Source organism: Macrotis lagotis, chromosome 1 (assembly GCF_037893015.1).
Source record: "Macrotis lagotis isolate mMagLag1 chromosome 1, bilby.v1.9.chrom.fasta, whole genome shotgun sequence".
NCBI lineage: Eukaryota > Metazoa > Chordata > Mammalia > Peramelemorphia > Peramelidae > Macrotis > Macrotis lagotis.
The window spans coordinates 494,571,549-494,580,754 of NC_133658.1; the positions used below are offsets into that span (position 1 = coordinate 494,571,549).

The window sequence follows — 9,206 nt, forward strand, 5'->3', positions numbered from 1 at the left end:
AAAACAGATCCAGAAGTCAATGGGTGATAAAGGGAAGTATTGGGAGGAAGAGAACGGAGAAAAGAAGGGGCTAAGATATTTCACATAAGAGTCAAGAAAAAGCTTTTTCAATGGAGTGGAATGGGGTAAGGCAAGGAATGGGAGAAGGCAAGGGAAAATGTGTGAGCCTTCATTCTCATCCAAAAAGGTTCAGAGAGGAAATAACATACACACTTAATAGGGTATAGAAATCTATCTTACCCTAGAGAAAAATGAGAAGAAAGGGATGTGATAAGGGGGAATAGATGATAGAAAAGAGGGAAGAGGGGAGGGAGAGGGACTCAAAAACACTTTTGGATAGGGACAGGATGAAAGGAGAGAGAGACAGAATAGGATAAATGAGAGTGGAGAGGACTAGAATGGAGAGAAATACAGCTTGTCATAGCAACTGTGGGAGAAATATTGAAGCAACTTTTCTGGTGGACTTATGATAAAGAAGGCAACTCATCCCAGAGACAGAGCCACTGGAATCTGAACACAGACTGAAGTACATCCTTTTTTCTCTCTCTCTCACTATTCTTGAGGTTTCTCATCTTCTGTGTGGGGGGGTATGTTTATTCTCATAACAAGATTATTGTAATAATAGAAAATAAAAAATAAAAATAAAAAAATTTATAAAATCATTTGAACTCCTAGACTGCAAGTATCACATATATATATATATACATATATATATATATATATATATATATATATATATATATATATATATATATATATATATACAATAGTTATAATCCTATGTCATTGCTCTCTTAGAGTTAAGATAATGTAGGAACAAGGACCCACCTGTGTTCCTCCTCCTATTCCCAACAAAATCAGAAAATGAAGTCTCCCTTAGAGAAGGGACAGGCCAGATCACAAATCATATTTATTAAAATATCCATCCCTACTATGCAGAAGTCCCCTCAAATTGCTGTGGCTCAAGTCTTCTATGCCTTCTAAATTAAATGTTTAAATATACCATACAAGCAACACTCCTAATTATTTAAAACTAATGCTACTTTCTATTTTTATAGATTTCCTTTTTTTTTTAGATTTTTCAAGGCAATGGGATTAAGTGGCTTGCCCAAGGCCACACGGCTAGGTAATTATTAAGTGTCTGAGGCTGAATTTGAACCCAGGTACTCCTGACTCCAAGGCCGGTGTTTTATTCACTGCCCCACCTAGCCGCCCCTATTTTTATAGATTTCCGATGGTTAACAGAAAAGAAGATTGTGTCTTTTAAGTCTGATAACAGAATTTTAACAGTCTTGTGTACTTAATATTAGTTTTATTGATTTTTAGAATTGTCTTTATTTAGATTTTTGAAGTCCTTAGTAATAATAGTTTGGCTTTGTTCTCCTCCTGTATCACATTACATACTTCATACATCTTTCTCTGAATTCTTCATATTTTTCATTCTGGATGGCTTCATTATATTGATATACCACAGATTCTTCAATCATTCCCCAACCAATGGACATATTTCAGAATAATTTTCACTGCTTTCTAAGAACATAAAATGACATGGGTAGGGTCAAAGAAGAGTCAAAGTAGAGATAACAGAGGGAATTATTTATTATTTATTTTTCAAAGATTATGTTGCTCTATTAGTTCTAAACGATGATAAGCGGGGTAAAGAGATTCTCTGATAAGTATAATGAGTCAGGGTGGCTAGGTTGTGCAGTAGATAGAGCAGGCCCTGGAGTCAGGAGTACCTGAATTCAAATCTGGTCTCAGACACTTAATAATTACCTAGCTATTTGGCCTTGGGCAAGCCACTTAACCCCATTGCCTTACCAAAAAAAAAAAAAAAAAACCTAAAAGAAAACTTAAATAAATATAATGTGTCCCCCAGTTACTTTAATAATATAGGCTTTGTCTAGAAGCATCCATCATACAACTTCTATAGAGGTGCACATAACACTTATTCATTACCAAAAGAACCAACAGAAACTTTATGATTGGTTCCCAATTGAGTTCCCAATTGATTCCCAATTGAGACTCAAGGGGATGGTCTAAGGAATTACTTTACTCAAAATTCTACAAAAGTGAGGACATGATTTTCACTGTTCAGGATTCCTTCTATACATTTTCCTGTGTCTGCTTCCAGAATATGGGATTTCAAGTCTTCCAAATTTCAAAAGCTATAATAGTCATTTATAACAGTAGTTATTATGTACCATTATGTAATGGTAGAGATGCCTGCAAGCTGAAATATAAGGCAACTTTCTAATAGAGCTAGAATTGATAGAAGTCTGGACCTGGAATTAGGAAGATCTGAGTTCAAATCTAGCCTCAGACCTTTACTGCATGACCATGAGCAAACTTCTTAGCAACTGTTTTTCTTAGTTTCTCAGCTACAAAATGGAGATAATAATACCACCAACTTTGCAGGATTGTTGCCAGCATTATATCCAATACAAAACAATTGAATAAATTCATAAGTAAATAAAGCCAGAATACTTTCTATTTCTACTATTATTTGACATAGTTCCATAAATCTTACCAAGAGCAATAAGACAACAAAAAAGAGAATTAGAAAAAAAAGGTAAAATTATTATGATAATTAACTTAGGAAAACCTAGCAGAACAGCTGGGAAATTAATTGATGATCTATATCTTCAGTAAATTTCCATTTTTAGAAAATAAACTCAAAAATCAACGGTATTTCTAAACAATGCTAAAATCCTGGAAGAAATGATAAAAAGGGAAATCTCATCCAAAATAACTACAAAATGCACCAATTATCTTGGAATCAGTCTACCAAAGCACAATTTACTATCTATATACATTAAATTCCAAAGGAGCTCTTAAAAAAAGCAACAACTTCATTAATAATGAGGAAGACAAGGATTAACATTTTACATCTCACTGCTATGCAGCAAGTTCTATGCTAAGTGCTTTTTTAATTATTATCTCATTTGATTCTCACAACAACCCTATAAGGTATGTGCTATTCTTATCCCCATTTTAAAGATAAGGAAACTAAGACAAACAGAGTTAAAATGACTTGCCTAAGATCTCACAGCTAGTAAATGTCTGTCATTGGACTTAAACTCAGGTCTTTCCGATATTCAGTATTCATAGTTGAGTTATGCTGATGATATTTGTCCTTCATTTTCAAAGAAGACCATGGCATCAGGGAGATGATGTCATGACATGCACTTGAGTTAGATTTGAGTGAAGGGGGACTAAGTACCAGTCTCACTTTCTCCTCCAGGGACCAGAATGAATCAGGACAACTAGAAGCAACCCTGGATGTGAGGCAATCAAGGTTAAGTGACTTACCCAAGGTCACATAATTAATAAGTATCTGAGACCACTTTTGAACTCAGATCTTCCTGACTTCAGGACCAGCACTCTACCTACTGTGCCATCTAGCTTCCCTGAGTTATTCCAATATAATAAAATTGACAGCCGTACTAGCTCTAATTAGTATTAGTCAAATGTATTAGTCAAATTAGCAATAGATGTTTTAGAGACTTTGACCAAACATAATAAAATTCATATGGTGAAACAAATGTTGAACAAAAATCTCAAGGGAAATAATGCAAAAAAGATAGAAATAAAGAAAATGGCATTTCCAGACCATCTATTAAAAAAATAGGGAATCAACTAGACAAGTTGGTGGGGGGGAGGAAGGTGTGAAAACCACCTCACCAAATTTTAGCTCTGACTAGGCAAAAAGAGGTCTCAATAAAATGGAAAATTTTTTCTACAATTGAATCAATGGCTTGCAAGCATATTTCCCAAAAGGATATGCATAGGAGGATGGAGGAGAAAGTTAATTCAATTTTAGTATCAGCAGTGTCCTTTAGTTGCTGGCTGAATAACCTACAAGGTGCTAGATTCTGAATGAGGAAACAGAAAGGGAAAAAAAAATCCTGGATCTCTCCAATAGTATATGGTAATTAATTTAAGAGAGAAATAATCATTTCTTTCATATGAATGAGTTGAGAGTAGTGTCTACCTGACTGTTAACCAAGATAAAAATGGAGCACTCCACAAAAGGAAGAAAAGAGCTTCTAGCATCCAGAAACCATTGTCCTGCCAAATCAACTGGAGACTAAATTTGCTAATTCTAAAAAATTAGTGGATCAAAGAAGAAATCATAGAAATGATAACTACATTAATGATAATAAAAATATACCAAAATTTTAGGGATGTGGCTGAATTAGTCCTTAGGAATTTATATTTCTAAATATTTGTATCATCAGAAGAGAAAGAACAGATCAAGGAAATGGGTATGCAACTAAAAAAAGTAGAAAACTCAGAAAAAAATTTTAACACCAAAACAGAATAGGTCAAAGAAAAGTTTAAAAAAGGTTAAAAAAGCAAAGAACTAAAAAAATAATCACAATAGAATTAACAAATAAAACTAGGGGCTAATTTTTTGAAAATAAATCAAAAGATGAAAGAGGACCACCAAGTTACTAGTATCAGAAATCAAAAAGAATTCATAACAAATACAAATGAAATGAATAATATTATTAGAAACTATTTTGCTGAACAAAGTAACAATTTAAATGAAATGGATGAATATTTACAATATAAATACACATGGAATATTCCTTCTGTGATATATAGACTTACTATCCAACCCAGGAAGCATCAAAGCAGAAAAAGAAAATATAATCAATATCCCTAATGAATACTGATTCAACATTTTAAAATAAAATATTAGCAGAGGTTACAATCATATATATATACATATTATATCTATAACATTTGTGTGGGTCTCCAAGAGGCTTATGGTACAAGGACATAAGATAAATTGTGGTGTGTTCTATATAGAAAGGGATATCTGTTTGAACTCCAGTCATGCAGTGAAAGAATCCTAGGAAATTAACATTCAGGGGAGTTTGGTTTCTTACCTAAAAGAGAAGAGTGATGAGGAACTAAGGTTTCCATCTGAATCAAATATAAGAAAATAAAGTCAAGTCAACAGATGTTTATGATGTGCTTACTATGTACTTTGTGCTGGGGATGCAAAGAAAGGCAAAGATATGGTCTATGGTCTGAAAGAAACACATCCTAATGAGGAAGATAACATGAAAATAACTGCAATTACATATTAACAAGATATAAACAAAGAATAAATTAAAGGTAATCCCCAAGGTAAGACACTAGCAGTAAAGGGAACAGGGGCAAGGAGTTATGAACTGGCAAAGTCTTTTTTTTTTCCTGTCAAAGCAATGGGATTAAGTGACTTGCCCAAGGTCATACAACTAGTAATGTATTTCCCAGAAAATAAGATGGGTCTTATATTAATTTTTGCTCCAAAAGGAGGACTTATTTTCAGGGGATGTCTAGAGGCAGACAATCATTCCTGTGGAAATCATTATTTGATCTATTCTCTCTGCAATGCAGTTCTTCATGTCTTTAGCACAGTGAGTGCTGGCTAATACCAGACTAGCAGATTTCTTTGGCCACCTCACAAAATAAGTGGCAGCATTAAATCGACCCACTTCATTATAACTGCTTGGGTGCACCATGCTTTTTCAGCTTCAAGAATATGAATGCCTGAAACACATTCAATTTTATCTTTCTTGCCCTTAGTGATGATTAGAGGTGGGGCTTTCTTTCCATCCAGTCCTTATGAAGTACACACATTCATGCATTGTATCTGTATTCCAATTGATCATTCAGTAATAAATTTCTGTTTCATACATAGGTGTTTACCTCTCGTACAAAGGTACCTGCTTGGGCATTTTAAAATGTTTAAACATAATTTATATTATCAATCCTTTTAAGAATTAATGTCAATAATATTATTCATACTGAATTATTTATGGATATTATTTTATAATTCAATACATCTGTCATGTGATGCAACATATGTACTAAATGCATTCATCAAGCTAATGATTTTAGTTGGGGTTTATTTTAGGGGTAGGGTTTACATTATGAGCATCCTGAAAAAATCATGCTAGGGCTTTTTTTTTTCCCAGTTAGGTCTTATTTTTTTTTGGTGAAACAATATCAATCTGAGACTGGATTTGAATTAAGGACCTCCTGAATCCAGGCCTGGTGCTCTATCTACTGTACTACCTAGCTGTCCTGATATAGCAAAGTCTTCCTGCAAAAAAAGTGGGATTTGAGCTGATTCTTCAGGAAATTCAGAAAGTGGAGATAAGGAGGAAACACATTCCAGGAATGGGAGAAAGCCAGTGAAAAGGCATAGAATCAATAGATGAGTCAAAGAATAAACAGAATAAATAAATATCACTGAACAGAGCACATGGAGAGCAGTAAAATGTAAGAAAACCGAATTAGTGGGAAGAGGCCAGGTTGTAAAAGGTTTTAAATGACAGAAGATTTTATGTTTGATCCTATGAGAATAGAGAACCACTGGATTTTATTGTGTAAGTGGAGGATGGGGATGACACGGTCAGACCAACGCTTTAGAAAAGCATTTTGGCAGCTGAATGGAACAGAAAGACTTGAGGCAAGGAAATCAATCTTGCTCTCCACTATCTCACTAAATGATCTCATCAACTTCCATGGGTTCAATAGCCACCTCTATGTATTAGGGTTGGATTTATAGGTCTTGGAATCAAAGGGCTCTTCTTGTATTGTAAACTACTTTTCAAGTTGGTGGTGAAATCTGTTGACTGCTCAGAATAATTTTTTTAAATTCCTAAAATAAAAAAACCTAAGATTACAAAGGAAAGTAACTATACTAGAATAAAGAGTATTTTTTCCTCATCCTCATTCATAGTTACCTTTATGTTAATTTTTCAAGTACACCTCAGGTCTATAATCCCTGGTCTAGAGAGAGAAGAAGGATCAGTAAAAATGAGTCAAGGGGTAAAACATTCCTTGCATAATTTCATAATTCCAAATTTTTTCAGAGTGATAGAACCTTTGACAGTTCCAACAGCATGTCTGTCTTCCCATTCAACCATGATTTTTCCAATCTTCACTACTTTGACTATGAAAGAGTATGCCAAGATTATTTTAATTTGTATTTCCCTGAATATTCATAATTTTTAATTTTTCAGATAGTGTTTGTGTTTCTTCTTTGAAGAATAAATTTCTTCTTTTTGCATTTTGAGCACTCATTTATTGGAGAATGGTGTTAATTTGAATATATGTATGAATTAACTAAAGTAGGCATATGTTGTGAATTATTTTGAATATGTGAAAATTATTACTTTTCTCCTAAATATATTATTTTAAATATTTCTGCTATTAGAGGCAAATATTTAATATGTCTTATCCATAGATAATAAGGGTTAGTATTTATTTACTCATTAAGATTCAGAAAACTTAATCCTAGCTCTGCCACTATCAGTGTGTGATCTTGGCTGAGTTTAACTATCATAATGAAAGGAATTAACCTAAATTCTCCTAGATCTCTTCTAGAGCTAAAATTCCATTACAAATATGAAATGTTTTCACCACCAACAATTATGTAAAAATCAAAAGAAAAAAAGTAATTTGGTTTGCAGTAATCTTTTAAAGAATATGTGTGTTTTGTAGTGTAAAGGGCTACTAATGTAGCCCTTGTGGCTACTTAGCTCAAATGGCTAATGCATATGCACATTTGTAACTGCTGATGTTACAGCCATGAATTTAAACTCTATGCAGACTAGCTAATTCTACTTTACTCCATAGTTATGCAGAACAATCATATTCTGACCTCCTATCCCATTTCTGAATACTTATAAACAGGAGAAGAAATAATATATCGATAAACATTTATTAGGAACTAAGTACAGAATATTGTGTTAACACTGGGATTACAAACAAAAAGTGAAAACATTCCCTGCCCTAAAGGAGCTTACATTCTAATGGAGAAGACAACATGTATCTTTAAAAGTATAAACAATACATATAAATATATAAAATAAATAAAAAATAATATTAATGATAAGTTTAGAGGTAAAGGCTTTAGCATTTAGATCAGGGGTGGGGAACCTTTTTTCTGCCAAGAATCTTTTGGATATTTATTATATTATTCACCTGCTATATTTGATCAAGTATTTAATTAATTTACACTTGAAAAGCTCCTAGATTTATTGAATTCTGAGTCCAGTCTGTGGTTGCTATGGCAGCACCAGACCCAAATGATTTCACAGGTTGCATCATTCCCTGTCCCTGATTTATATGAATAGGAAAGGTGACCTGTAAAAGACAGTACTCAAACTGAGCCTAGAAGAAGGGCAATGATTCTAAGAGGTGAATGTAAGTAGGAAGATTATTCTAGGCAGAGAGGACTGTGAGTGTAAGGAAATGAGAACAGTAATATTGTATGGGGAACAACTCATAAACCATCATGGTTATACCTTAGGGTCCATGAAATTAGGTGATATGTACTAAGTGATATGTCCAGTGATATGCAGTGAAATCCATCTCAGAGGAGACACAGACACTATCAGAGTCAGGATTAGCATTTTATGAGCCTAACAAAATTAGTACAAACCTGTCCCTCTTCAGTGAGGCAGGTGTACTGATAGCATCACCTGGTGGCTTTTCCAGCATTAAAATCAAGATCAACAATACTAAATATTTTATGCACTTGTGTGAAATGCATCACCTAGATTATTGAAAATGAGTATATATAATAAAAGTGTCTACAAACAAAACTGGGTGACATACAGAGAAATAGTGAAAGGAGCATACTTAATGTACATGCTCAACACAGCTTGTGAGGAATTGCAAATTATGAGGTGAGGCACAACTTGACACTACCTCAACTCACTTCTTATCCCATATTTGAGGCTAAAATACTCAATCTCAGCTGTTTTGACAATGAAATGACTGGAATCATCCAGAAATTACATATATACAACACATATCAGTAAACAAGTATTGATATTTATTTTATCTTTTATTTTTTTAATTTTCATGATATCAGGGGAAGCTCTGACTCCTCTGCCTCCCCAGACCATACTTCCCTGGATACATTCATGTCTGATATCACACCCTTAATTGAAGGTTCTCTGCTGAAAGGAATGTAAATTTTTGATCATGAGAAACCTGGTAAACTATCTTGGAGTTATAGACCATAAATCATATCAATTGGTCAGCATTAGCTCTCAGGCCAAGTTCCACTTGTCATTATTTGGGTCCTCATTGACTAAAAGGGAATGCAAACAGCAATTGCTTCTAGTTTGACCAGAAACTCTGAGAGTCTTCTCCTACAAGATTGATTTTTTTCTTTTGGACTAAAAAAG

At 33.7% G+C, this 9,206-nt stretch overlaps 1 protein-coding gene across 2 annotated transcripts in view; it reads right to left on the reverse strand.

Annotated features, from left to right (window-relative positions):
* Window positions 1-799: 799 nt before the first annotated feature.
* B3GALT5 (beta-1,3-galactosyltransferase 5) overlaps window positions 800-9,206 on the reverse strand; it is a 54,482-nt gene continuing 46,075 nt past the window's right edge. The window contains exons 4-5 of one of the 2 annotated variants that reach the window (XR_012473974.1): window positions 4,899-4,935; window positions 800-1,530 (exon numbers count right to left, since the gene is read on the reverse strand). The gene's annotated coding sequence lies outside the window, so the exon portion shown is untranslated. Of the gene's footprint in view, window positions 1,531-4,666; window positions 4,936-9,206 lie in introns of those variants that run through there. The other variant, XR_012473973.1, reaches the window with a different exon arrangement.